The sequence below is a fragment of the Cupressus sempervirens genome, chromosome 5 (assembly GCF_028749045.1).
Source record: "Cupressus sempervirens isolate cs-2001-9-10 chromosome 5, ASM2874904v1, whole genome shotgun sequence".
In the NCBI taxonomy this organism is placed as follows: Eukaryota; Viridiplantae; Streptophyta; class Pinopsida; order Cupressales; family Cupressaceae; genus Cupressus; species Cupressus sempervirens.
Genome location: NC_143122.1, coordinates 658,865,981 through 658,880,203, shown reverse-complemented (window position 1 = coordinate 658,880,203; position 14,223 = coordinate 658,865,981).

Sequence of the window (14,223 nt, the reverse complement as noted above, 5' to 3'; positions counted from 1 at the left end):
TTTTAATTAGACAACTATGATAACTATGTTCCTATTTCTAAAAATATTGAGTCTACATTTGAAGCCAAACTATCCCTTAAGGAAAAGAGCAAGAAATTAAAAGCTATTCAATTAGGAAGTGAGGAAGAAACTAAAAAATATTTTTATAGTGATCTTGAAATTGTTGAATCCATACTTGCAAAGAAATATTCCAAAGGCAGAGGAAAGTACAAAGGTAAAATTCCTCTAATATGTTTTTCTTGTGAAGAAATTGGTTAGATTGTTGCTAGGTGTACTAATAGAGAAAGCAAGGATGAGAAGAAAAACCAAAAGCACAAAGGAAAGAAGGAATTCAAAAATCACAAGAACTACAAGGACAAAGGTAAGAAAACTTGATTTATGGCCAAAGATTTTAATAACATTAAAGATGAAATGATGTATATTGTTGTAAAAGATGAATCTAATGATGAAGGAGATAAGATGACACTTATCTCTCATGTTAGCAAAAGTGATACATGGATTATAGACAGTGGATGTTCACACCATATGACTAGAGATAAAACAAATTTTGAACATTTTGAGCATTATGATGGAAGATGTGTAAGATTTGGTAACAATGAACCTTGTTGCATAAAAGGAAAAGGTTGTATTTGATTAACTAGTGAACTCATATGTGATAATGCATATTGGGTTGAAGGACTAAAGAATAATCTACTGAGTGTAGCATAGTTGAACAACATTGGATTCGAGGTAGAATTCATGATTGGCAAGTCAAAATTGTTGGATGATAAAGGAGGTCTAGTTGGATCAGGCAAGCAAACAAAAGATAATATATTTTATCTTGATCTTAGTGAATATTCATGTTTTATTGTTTAAGTAGAAGAAAGATGGTTATGGCACAAAAGACTATGTCATATAAACTTTGATAATCTTGTCAAGATAAGAAAACATAGATGAGTAAGAGGTATTCCTAGTTTGATGAAACATGATGTGGGTTTAAGAAAAAATTTCCAAATTGGTAAGATGGGAAAGACTAGCTTCAAAAGAAAAAACTATCAGTCAGAAGAAATCTTAGAAATTGTACATACTGACTTACGTGGACCTATTGGAATAGAGAGTTACAATGGAAAAATAAAATTCATTCTTTTTTTTTATGATTATTCTATAATGATGACTATGATGTATCTAAAAGAAAAAGTAGAAGCTTTGGAAAATTTTAGATGGTATCTGGAAAGAGATTGGAATGTTTAATATCAAATAGAAGTGGGGAATTCATCTCAAATAAATTCAATAATTTTTTCATTGAAAGAGGAATCAAAGACAAGTATCAGCCCTTGGTACACCTTAGCAGAATGGTATAGCTAAAAGAAGAAATAGATCCATCATGGATTGTGCAAGGATAGTAATGATAGAAAAGAATGTTGCAATCAAATACTATAAGGAAACTATCAACACTACAATTCATACTTTGAACCGAGTTCAGTTGAATAAAGACTCAAACCAAACTCCTTATGAACTATGGTATGGCTACAAGCCTAATGTAAGTTATTTGAAAGTATTTGGCAACAAATTTTATATCTTGAAAGAGTCTAGAAAAGAAAAATTTGATGTAAAAGGTGATGAAGGCATATTCCTAGGATACTCCTATAGAAGTAAAGGATACAAATGTTTGAATTGTTCTACTCATAAAATCATAGAAAGTGCACATGTGATAATTGATGAGTTTGTAAAAAAGAGTGAACAAGAAAGAAACAAAGAACCAAAGGATTACAAAAGATTGGTTTAATATGAACCTGACACCCTACCAAATATATCTAAAAGAAAGGAGACTTCACCTCCCGAGTCCCCAAAATCTCCAATAGTTATTGAGTTGTAGGAAGTGAAAACTGAGTCATAGTGTGAAGGACCCAAGTCATAGTCAGAAGCTACTAAGCTAGTTCAAACTGAGTCTAAAGGACCTGAGTCATAGACAATTGAACCCAAGCTTGATATTGAAGTTCATAATAAAAAATAGTGGAAATCGTACCAAATCCAAAGAACTTATGTTAGCAAAATATGTTAGAAGACATCATGCACCTGATCAGATCATTGGAGACAAATTTGATGAAAAAATGACAAGAAGAAAATTGAAAGGTACATGTTTACTTGCGGAATTTGAACCAAGAAATATTAAAGATGCATTAGATAATGAAAGTTGGGTTGAAGCAATCAATGAAGAGATAGAATAGATGAAGAAGAAAAAAACTTGGACTCTTTTTCCTAGACCCAAGGATCAAAATGTAATTGGTACAAAGTGGGTATTCAGAAACAAGTTGAATGAAGATGGAAAAGTGTCTAGAAATAAAGAAAGATTGGTATGTAAAGGTTATTCTCAACAAGAAGGTATTGATTATGGTGACACTTTTGTCCTTGTTGCAAGATTAGAATGTGTTAGAACTTTACTTGTATATGTAGCTCATAGAGGATTTAAAGTATATCAAATGGATATTAAATCTGCATTTTTGAAGAAAAAAATTGATGAGGAAGTCTACACTAAACAATTAGAAGGTTTTGTAGATCCTAACAAAAGGGACATAGTCTTCAAATTACACAAAGAATTATATGGTCTCAAGCAAGCTCCTAGTGCCTAGCATGAAAGAGTACATAACTATTTGACACAAATTGGTTTTTAAAGAACAAATGACAATAGTAGCCTACATATCAAAGAAGGGGTAGACAAAAAAAATTTGCTGGTAGAAATATTCATTGATGAAACTTTATTCACAAGAAATGAAGACTTGTGCACAATATTTTTAGGAAAAATAAGCAAGAAATTTGAAATATCTATGTTTGGAGAGATAAAATTCTTTGTTGGATTATAGATTCAACAAATGAAAGATGGTATCTACATCACTCAATCCAAATACATAAAGGAGATACTAAAGAAATTTGGAATGAAAGATTCAAGACTAGTAAGAACCCCTATGTGTATCAAACATAAGCTTTCCAAAAATGATGATTCCAAAGAAGTAGACTTGACCACATATAGATCAATGATTGGGAAATTGTAGTATATAGTGCATACCAGGCCTAATGTTGCATTAGTAGTTGGTATGGTGGAAAGATTCTTAGCAAATCCTAGATAAAACTATGTGACAAAAATTAAGAGAATCATGAGATATCTAAGAGGTACTGAAGACTATGACTTATGGTACAAACTCAGAGACAATCTAGACTTGAAGGTGTTTACTAATGCTTATTAGGCAAGAATTCTTGATGAAAGAAAAAGCACTAGTGTTGGAGCATGCTTTCTTGGTATAAGACTAGTGCCTTGGACAAGTAAGAAAAAAATTGTATCTCTTAATCTACACCAAAGGTACAATATGCGGCAGCAATATTCAATTGTTCTAACATTGTTTGGTTCAAACAACTATTGGAAGGAATGAAGGTAGAGATCAAAGATCTAGTAGTCATATATTGTGATAACCCTAGTGTAATCAGTATATCAAAGAACCTAGTGACGTATACCAAAATGAACCACATTTCTATAAAAGATCTCTTCTGAAGAGAATTGGTGTAGGAGAAAGAAGTTAGATTGGAATATGTAAACACAAAAGAGAAAATTGTAGATATAGTCACCAAGACATTACCTAAGGATGGATTTTTGTATCTAAGAGGTAAGCTAGGGGTCATTTCCCTATCTGAAGCTCACAAAATGAGGTTTAGTGATGCATCAACCAGAGAAAGTTGAAGATCAATCAATTCATGCAATATTGACAATGACATATTGTAAATGAATTAGTACTTAAGGTACATTGATATTATCAAAATTGTTTTCTTTCACGTGTTGTCAAAGAGGGAGAGGTTTACTATCATAACTCATAGAAATTTTTGTTATTACAAAATAGGCAGAAGTTTTGTGGAGAGATATCAAAGAGGGAGAATGATCTTGGTAGAAGACTATTGCAAACAAAATTTTTCTGACAGAGGGAGAAACTTAAGAGTTCATGCTAATAGAGGGAGTTCTTTGAATGAAACTAGGGATATGTTCCTTATTTTATTCTTGTTCCAAAATTTCATTGTGTTATGACATGTTGTGTTGTCATCAATGCTAAAGAACGAGATTGTTGGATACAATTGATTAATTGTGTGCTATCTTTAATGTTACATAAATGTCATATCATTATCAGTTAGTACATGTGAAGCTCACGAAGACAGTTTTCTATGTCTATCAAGCATTCTTGTTTGGAAGATAGTGTATACCAAATTCACTTAGGCATTGAAGGAAAGTCTACAAAAGATGAGTGTTAACCAAGCTCACTCAGCTAATGAAGAAAAGGTTGGACAGAATCAGTGTTAACTAAGTTCACTTAGTTACTAAAGGATCTTTGGAAGTTTTTACTATTAACCAATCTTCTATTGGTTAACTAAGTTCACTTAGTTACTAAGCTGGGTTAGCTAACAAAGGAATTTCCTATTTTGTCATATTAAGCTTAATTAATTTATCTATTGATTCCAGGTGACTAAGATGATGAATGTTAATTATTATAAGTTTTATTTTAGCCAATTTGACAATGGAAAGGATATAAGTATAAGGTCAAGTTGTGAGATAGTGTATGCAAGAAAAAAGGAGATCAATATTGAAGATTTGAGGATTGCTCTAAGAAAGTGAATCTTGAAATGAGATGTGTTTGAGGAGCTAAAAGGATAAATTCAATTAGGAAGGATCATGTACAAATAAAAATGGAGATTTGTAACTGGCAATTTAGTTGCATCTAAATTAGGTCATCTCATTGTTACTCTCTAACCATTATAGCAATGATCTAAATCTCTTAACAGAGTTGTCTTAATAGCTATTTGTAAATCCTCTAACAAAGTGGTAGTTTTTTTGAATTTTCTAAAGGCCACTTCTAATAGGTGATTAAATCCTTTAGCAGGGTCACACCCAATAGTGTGTTTTGTAACCTTTAATAGGGTTGGCTCCTAATAGAGCTCACTTCAGACGAGTGAAAATCATTAACTAGTTACAATTGGTGGTTTTCCCAAATTGATTTTCCATGTTAAATCTTGGTGTCAAATGTATTTGTGCTATTTTTTTGCTTGCAATTAAGTTAAAGTAATGATAATCATTGATAACATCTTAAGATCTACAGAGCTAATTCATTATTGAGTACATTTTGAGTTACAACATTAACTGTGTGTATGCTAAGAATCAACATTTCAGGTTTCAAATTTTTTTTTGTACTGACATCTAAGGGATATGAGATTTATTTTTTAGTAACTAATTCACCTATCCCCTCTTAGTTAATCCTTTATATTTCTAGCAACATTATGTTCCACCAACTCATTTTTATCAGAGGCCTTAAATTCTTCATTATAAAAGATTCCAAAATCCACCGCCACTTTCATTTCTTTGGGAAACTAGATTTCATCATTAGAATCCTCTAATTCCACTTCAAAATTTGCATCTTCAGAAGAGCACCTACCAACTTTCTCTAGAGTTTCCTCCACTTTTTTCTCTTCCACCTTGTTCTCCATTTGAGAATTATGGGAGTCCTCCTTTCTTTCTTTCTTATAGATGCTCCCCTTTTCTTCAAGTCTAACAGATCTCATTTTCCTAGAACTAGTATTCCCTTTTGATATTTGGAGTTGATGGCCCTATCCACCACCTAAAAATTAGAAAATCCTCCCCTTCAATATTATTGATGTCAATAATATCATCTATCATTCTCATTTTTTGGTGGTTACTAATATGGTTAGACTTAGCAAAGGCATTCTTGTGTTTTTTGGGTGCTTCAGGAAAAAGGGATTTTTTCATGTAAATGGTAGGCCTTTTTTTTTTTGGGGAGCTAAGAGATTTCCATGATTTGGAGTGGTTGTAGAGTGGTTCATTTTGAAGTTATTTCTTCAATAATAACCAAGGACCTAGGCCCTTTAGGAGAAGCATGTTTAACAATGACTGGGGCATGACTACCACACCTTGAATGGTGAGTACAGACATGATGGTAGAGGAAAAAAATGAGCCCTTAGTTGATGGGAGATTTTTCACCTAGCACAATATTGTTGGCTAGAGAGGAGTACAAGAAGAAAGGGATGTTCACTTTTTCTCCATGATGCAACATGTTAAGAAAGAGGAAATGGTAGCCATGGTAAGTCATGTACTGACCTCTAGAGAAAAATATTGAATTAGCAAGTAAAAAATGGTTCCAAAGGGACTAGTAAGAGATAGCCTATCATACCCATTTCCAAATCTCAATCTAATATGTTTTTTTTTTTTTTCCTTCAAAAAAATTATGCCTAAATTTTCTATAATCCTATGTACCTTTCCTTCAATTTGTACACCAACACAATCTTGGCTCGTCAATTAACCAATCAACTTTGGCATCACCATGAAATTGATACTTCCTATCTTCACCCGCCCCTTGTTCTATGAGTTAGTGAACTTAGTCAACAGGGTGATATTGTGACCTTCCATAGCTAGGATGTAAGGATGCAATTAGGTTCCTTTATAAAGTAACTACATATATTCTTGTTCTTCTCCAATTTTTCTTTTTTCCAGGTTCTACACATTTCAACAGTCCACCCATGATGTTTTCCTTCTCATACAAATGGTTATCTTTCTAAGGGCTCAAGATAAGCAGGGAAGTAGCTCTTTTGGTAGCCCTCCCTATGATGAACACTTTCTCTAAAACCTAAGGTCTAAGGATGTTATAAAGAAACTTATAATGTAGAGTGAAATTTTTCATTTCCAAGTGAGGGCAAAAAGAATAATGATACTTAGGAGTTAATCAAATCTTTCTGCAAATCTTTCCCTTGTTGCCATCTCCATACTTACTCACACACTTGGCTCTTTCCCTATTCTTGAGAAGATTGATGAAGTAAATCAAGTTGACATCTAGCATAGACTTCCATAGTTGAGTGTGGTACTTTCCAACTTGGCACCTTAAATATTTGATAATGAAATAATTAACTATCTTGGGGAATAAAAATGAAGGATATGGGTTAATATTTGCATGATCTAAGTTTATAATTCAAATGATATGGCTCATCCTCTCTAGCTTTGTAAGTGATAAATCATCATTAATCTGATAATTACACATCACATTCAAACACATAATGATAGGATTATTACCTTCCATAATCATGTGTCAAGGATTCAACTAATTATGAATCTTTCTCATCCATATGGAATTTCTAAAGGTTTTACCATGTACCATTATATTTTTTGAAAACAAATTGATTTAACTCTTGTGATCCCTCCATCCTAGTCACCATATTCCAATCTTCATTGTTTAGCACCCATGTAGCCATGTAATCTGCGACTGTATTCCCTTCTCTAAGGGTGTGTTTGATTAACACATTGTTGAAAGACAAGAGACTTATTATGGAATCTTCCATTATTACAAGGGAAATACTCCATGGGCATTTGAATTTATTTAAAAGAAGGTCAATAATGAGATTCAATTTTCCCTTCATCTCAACATTAAACTCTCCAAGATCTTCTAGATTTTTAATCCCAAACCACATAGCTATAGCTATGACATAGTTATTAGTCCTTATACCTAGCCACTTGGCAAAGCCTTGCATAATATCACATTTCCAATCTCTAATCATTCCTCCCAATCTAGCTTCCCCCAGATTAAGCTTTATTTTATATTCCATTTTTAAATTATCCTTCAATTATTAAGGTTGATAAATATCATGATTTTAAGGAAACAAGAACATTTTATACTATCTCTGGTGATATTTTTGAGAATATGGAAGATAGTTCTAGCTTCCCCCTTTTCATCTCTAAAGATTACATTATTTCTTTCTTTCCAAACACACTACCTAGCCATAGGCAGAATAATTCCTCAAGTATTAACCAAGATAGGGTTGGAAAAGGGTGACATCTTCCATTGTAAAGTTATATAAAATAGACCAATGCCTTCTTCTCTTATGGGTCTTAGTGTCACCTTTCTTCTAGACCCTTCATGTCTAACCTTGTGAAATAATTTTTATATTCTCCCCTTAGATGTATCTATCGAACATGTAACCCTAAATATTTTATATTTATATATCTACGATAAAAGTATTCCAATTGAATTAAGCTTCTCCAAAAAGACCAACTGGACAAGAAACATATAGGGGACAACTTCTCAAATTAATGTTGACACATTTATATTCCTATGCTAATAAATAATTTCTTCATGAGAAGTTTTAAGATAGCATAATTTACACAAAAATAAAATCACATATAATTCATCTATAGAAAAACATTTCATGGCACAATTGAAATGAAAAATGCTAAATTCTCCAATTAGCTAATGATGATAGATATTAACATCTAATGAAATATTTATCTTTATATTTTACACCACACCTATATGTGGTTTAATATACTATTTTCCATACTCATTTGAGCTGAAAAAGGCACTACTCTTAATTAAAATTAAAAAACCTTTTTAAAAAACCAATTGTCTAATAAGTCGATAAATATCTATATTTTAGATATTTTTTGGTTGACAACCCAAAACACATCATACAAACATGCAATTATAGTTAGAGCTTGCAAACTAGATATTCTTAAATATATCTTTCATAGATTTACATTTGTATCCTCATGTTCATTCTTTATTGATGTTGTCTTTTTTGTAAGATGGCGTTCTTCCTCTCTCAAGTCCATAGTTCTTTTGAATAAGCTATTAGAATATTAGAAATAGAAAGCACCCTTTTTATAGTGATAGAATATGTTAGGATAGTTTTAGAACATTTTAGGATACATTTTAAGATGATTTTACCTTATCTAGAAAATGACTTTATGAAATAATTGAGGGTGCTCATATGTAAAAATGAAAACACATTTTACAACTATAATGTGACTTATTATAGAGTTATGGACAAGACTATAGGGAATGAAATGTGTATCATGACATAAGCTATGAGAGGTTTACTATGCTTCATAAAATTAGATCTTTTATGACCTTAATGGAACACAACAATAATTAGATGGATTACCTTTCTTTATGGAGAAATAGAGAACATATATCAATTGATTCATTAATATTATTACATTTCCCGTTTATTTTTGAATGAATTCCAAGTCATGCTCACTCATCACATGAAATCTATACTGGTATCAAGGAATAATCATAGGTCATTACAGGGACCTTTAGAAAGTAAACATTATTTTCACATATTAGGATACTTGAAATAGTTTGGAAATTTAAAGCTCTAGAAGTGACACTTTCTCAGGGATGTATGCTCCTTCTATACATAGAAAGAATATAGATATCTGGTAGTTCTAGACCAAGTTACTTATCCATTGGGTTCTTGGAAACTATTCATTTCATACATAGAAACTTAGGAAAGAATCTCATATAGTGGTCTTGGGCCCCAAAAATAAAATCCAATTCTTTCCTCAATCAGATATTTCATTCCCATCCCATAAAAAAATGTAAAAAAATTATGATAAGAATGTTTCGTATCAATCATGTCATCTATCATAATCATAATCCTCTAACCTATAAGATATTTATAATTTGTCAGAAACTAATTATACCCCTGTTTGTATGGCTTAGTCATTTAATCCATTTCCAAATTTTTGAATGACTTATAAAAAGGGAAATATTTTAACACAACCTTGCCTCTCTAATTACCTTTTAATTTATGAACTCTATTTAATTTAATCACACTATTATTCTAAACTTTATTATGGTACTCCTCTTGAAATTTAAACTGGTTTATTGTTTGTACAAATATTATGACATTCCATTTACTTACTACCATGACTTTTTTTGACTAGTGGACATATTTTATGTCATCTTGTAGCTTATCCTTGTAATCAATTATGTCCACATCATTGCCAAGAGTTCCTCAATTTGGATAACCACTTGAAACTTTAATTTTATCATCATAGTGCAAGAAGTTGGGTCTCACTTTTGGGCAAAAAGTGGAAGTGTTTTTCCTATTTTTGAAAATTCTTGTCAATTGATGTCAAAATGTGAGGCATTTAGCAATTGAATATAACAAAACTTCAAAAATAAAAATTGTTGCACTTAGAACCTAGTTTTTGAATATATAATTTATTTGTGTACCCATATGATAGATTTTTTTTATATGCATCTTTAAAAATTACATTTTCAAAATGCTTGTTTTAGGACCATACCATTGTTGTAATTCTTTAGAATAACTAGAGGAGTGAATCAATTATCTAATGTCTAGATGTACAAATATGACTTTTCACAATTTAGTAAACCCATATCAATAAATCATTTTCATCATGCATGCATCCATTAGATCATGCAATCACTTAAACTTGTAGGTTACTCTCAAATAAACTTTATAGAAATGTAAGCATGAAAGATAATAGATTCAATAACACATTTGACACTATAATTTAAAATGGAAACCTAATTTGGGAAAAACCACTAGTAACATCCTACTCATTCTCACTCTTCTAAAGTGATGTGTTATGAAAGGCCAACCTTGTTAAAGGTTACAATGCACATTGATAAATGTGGCCTAGTTAGAGGGGTTTCAATCACCCTGTTAGAAGTAAGCCTTGTTATAGGATTTTAGATCATTGACTTGGAATGTTGTCCACTTAAAGGATTTACAAATGACTATTAGGTCAACCTTAATCCAAAGGATTTATCCTAGACTAGTATAATGATAGGAAAGTCACAGTTTAAAGCTCTATTTGATAACAACTTACACCATACTTTGTAGATTACATATCTCTATCTTAGTTCTCCAATATACTTGGATTTCACACACTTTATTTTTGATAGCTTTTTCACCCTTCAAGCATCCATACCCTTAATCCTTCTTTCTTTGCTTGCCAACAATAGTCTCTTCTCTTAGTTCACTTAATGAAGCAATACCCTAGACTCCTTGTCTTCCTTAGGTTCTTGCACATGACAACCTTTGCCTCTGACTAGTCATCTCTATAAATATAAAATTAAGATCTTTCGTCACTCGAGCTCCATCATCCATTTTAGGGTTAGGTTGGATTAGGTAGGATTCAATGAATCTACCCATCATTTCATTTTATTCCCTTCTAGAATCTTCTCCTTCATTCCTCTTTGAATTCATCTCAAAACTATTCATCTTGAATTTTGTGCCACTGACTCATGAATATTATCTTCCACATGGTTCGCAGAATCTAATAAATCAGGCTTGTCAACTCAAATTCATCAAATTTATGATCTCTCTAATAATGTTGACACTTGTCAATAACTTGCTTTTGATGCTTGGTACATACTGCATTTCTTGACATCCACTATCGAAACACTCGGCATGAACTAAATTTTACTACTACTTAGAATCAACTAAAATTTAATTTTCTTATAGTAAATTTCTTGATATACTCTAAAATTTGACCTTTCTCAGCTCCAACTTATTTTCTTCTTGACTTACACTAATTTTATGCAGCACCTACTGTGTAGATTGTTAAGCTTGGTAGACATACTTTGTTTAACTTGTTCTGATGAACTTAATCAGTTTATTCATTCTTTACAACCTTAAGTAGATTATTAATGCACTATAATATCTCTGTCTTAACTAATCTATGAACTTATTTTCCATATCATTACTCAAACTTTTCTCTAGTTTCTATTGTTACCTCATTTGATCAAATCCTCTTCATCAATCAAACAAATGATATTTCTCAAATCATCTAAGTAATTATCTTCCCAAGAAGTAGAAGTTTTGACACCAGTGACAAAAAAATGATTGAAACACATTTTCATACTTGTACCAAACTTTATTCAACAATCTCCCTCTTTGGCATTGATGAAAAACCAAACTTAATCAGTACAACCAACAAAATACCAAAAAGAAAGTAATTCCTTGTTTTGAAATCTCTCCCTCTATCAGTAACTTTCATTTTCTTAATAGTTTACAAAATTTTGTTCAGATCAATAGGCAATCAATCAACTCATCCTTATGATTTCCTCTAGATCACTTCTTATATCTCCCTTTGACATTATATCCCTATGAGTAGATATTCAATGTTTCTCTCACTTGGATTTGTTTCTCCTTGTATATGTATCTATATCCTCTATAATCTCCCTCTTTGACAACAATATCCCCTTCTTTGACAATAATGCCAAAAGCTTGTCATCTTAATACGCATATACAAAATTTTCAATATCTCCCTCTGTCAACTAGCTCATGACTAATTTGTAGCTCCAACTGTTTGATTATTATACGCAGCTCCCAAAGTAAGATCCACTACATCAATGTGTAACATATGCCAATCATCTTGTTTGATGTGAGGGGCTTTTCATGCTTCTTAAATAGCCTTTCATAGGGTTATTAGCCCTATTTTACCTTTTAGATACTCATGAGCATCCTTAGGTAATGCTTTTGTGAAGATATCATCTATTTTCTCTTTTGTGTTGACATATTCCATCTTCACCTCTTTATCTTGAACTAACTCTCTTAAGTACGATACTTGATTGCAATGTGCTTAGTCTTTGATACATTTATAAAACTTGTATTATCACAATAAATTTTTATGTGTTTAGTGATTTCCTCCTTCATACCTTTGAGAAGTTGTTTGATCCATAAAATGTTTGTACAATTTACTATAGCATCAACATATTCAGGTTTAGTAGTAGATTGAGATATGCAGTTTTGTTTCTTGCCGGTCCATGTAACCAACATTTTTCTTGTCATGCCCAAACTACGAGGGCAAAAACACACAATTTTTTTTTTTAATAAATAATAATTAAATTGCTCTAAGTTTTGAAATGATTGTGATTACAATTTAAGTATAGGTTCTCTATGTCACGTCTTAAGTTTAAAATTTTCACACATGAATTAATCATTGATTTATCCTTCGTCATTAAATCGGTTAATTATTTTAACAATCAAATTTCTAAAAAGTTTTATCACAGCGGAAATTTTATATACTTATATACAATATCTTTAAAATTATTTGAATAACTTTAGTTATTAGGACACTAATTAAACAAATTATTAATTAAGCTACTAAAATAAAATAAAATACATGAAACTAACCATCTTTAATTAAATCTAATTGATATTTACATCAATGCGAACGACCTTCAAACTAAGCTAATTTAATAAAATAGTTTACCAAAACAAATTAAAAAAGATACTATTAAATACTAACATTTCTTAAATCTACAACTTAGCTTAAATCTCAACAAAAATTTAATCGAATTTAAACTAAATCTAAACTAAATTTAATTTAATATTAATTTTATACTAAACTAACTTAATTTTAATACAAATCAACAACTATCTTAAAAATAAATACTAACTTAAAACACAACTTAGTTTAGATTAAGCACTATCTAAAAACAAAATTTAACTTAAATTTAAATAAAACAAATATCTATAATCAATTAAATTAAGACTGACTTCACCTAAATTAATTTACATGACATGAATAAAATAAGTAAACTAAAACAAACTAGCTAACTTAACTTACAAAACAACTAAACTTATTAACAACTAACCTACCTACTAACTCTAACCTATACTAACCCATACTTTACTCTACCCTAAGACCCTCCTACATGTCACATCAACCCCCCCCATCTTTTACTCCATACTAAGCGCTTCCCAAGTGCTCAAAAAAGAACTGTGCACTATTCAAGAGGGGGACAGGGTACGTACGGTCCCATCCCAGCCAGCCATGAAAGGTGGCGATGGGAAAAGGAGGTGAGGTGAGTTTTTTTTTTAAAATAAAATTTATGAAATACCCTACATGAACTCCATCACTTCCCAAGGGGATTAAATTAATCAAGCACAATGTCAGCGTAGTACAAGTGACGTCATCTACATTGACTTGCACAATTTTTTTTTTTAAATAAAATAGTTTCAAGCTAACGTGCATGAAGGAAGATGGAAAAGTAATGCTAAGATGGGATATTTATAAAAGTTATTGCATAAAGTTTAGTTGATAGGAATTAGATTTTTTTTTTTGAATTTATTCATTCAAAATGTATTTTTCTTTGTAAATTTAACAAGTATATCAATGTTTTTACTCTATTTTGTTTAATTTCAAAATTTAAATAAAAGGATCATTTAAGGAATATTCTCTGTTGCCCAAAATCATTTAATTGCTTCTCCCATACAAGGCAAGTATATTTTTTTTCAAGGTGTATTTTTTATAATAGATTTAAAATATTGATACCATAATCATTTGATCTCCTATATGACTTAAATTAGAATAATTCGACCCTTGTCATTATTTATTTTTTAAAAAAATCTATAAGGACTTGATACAACCGTAACATACCAAGAATT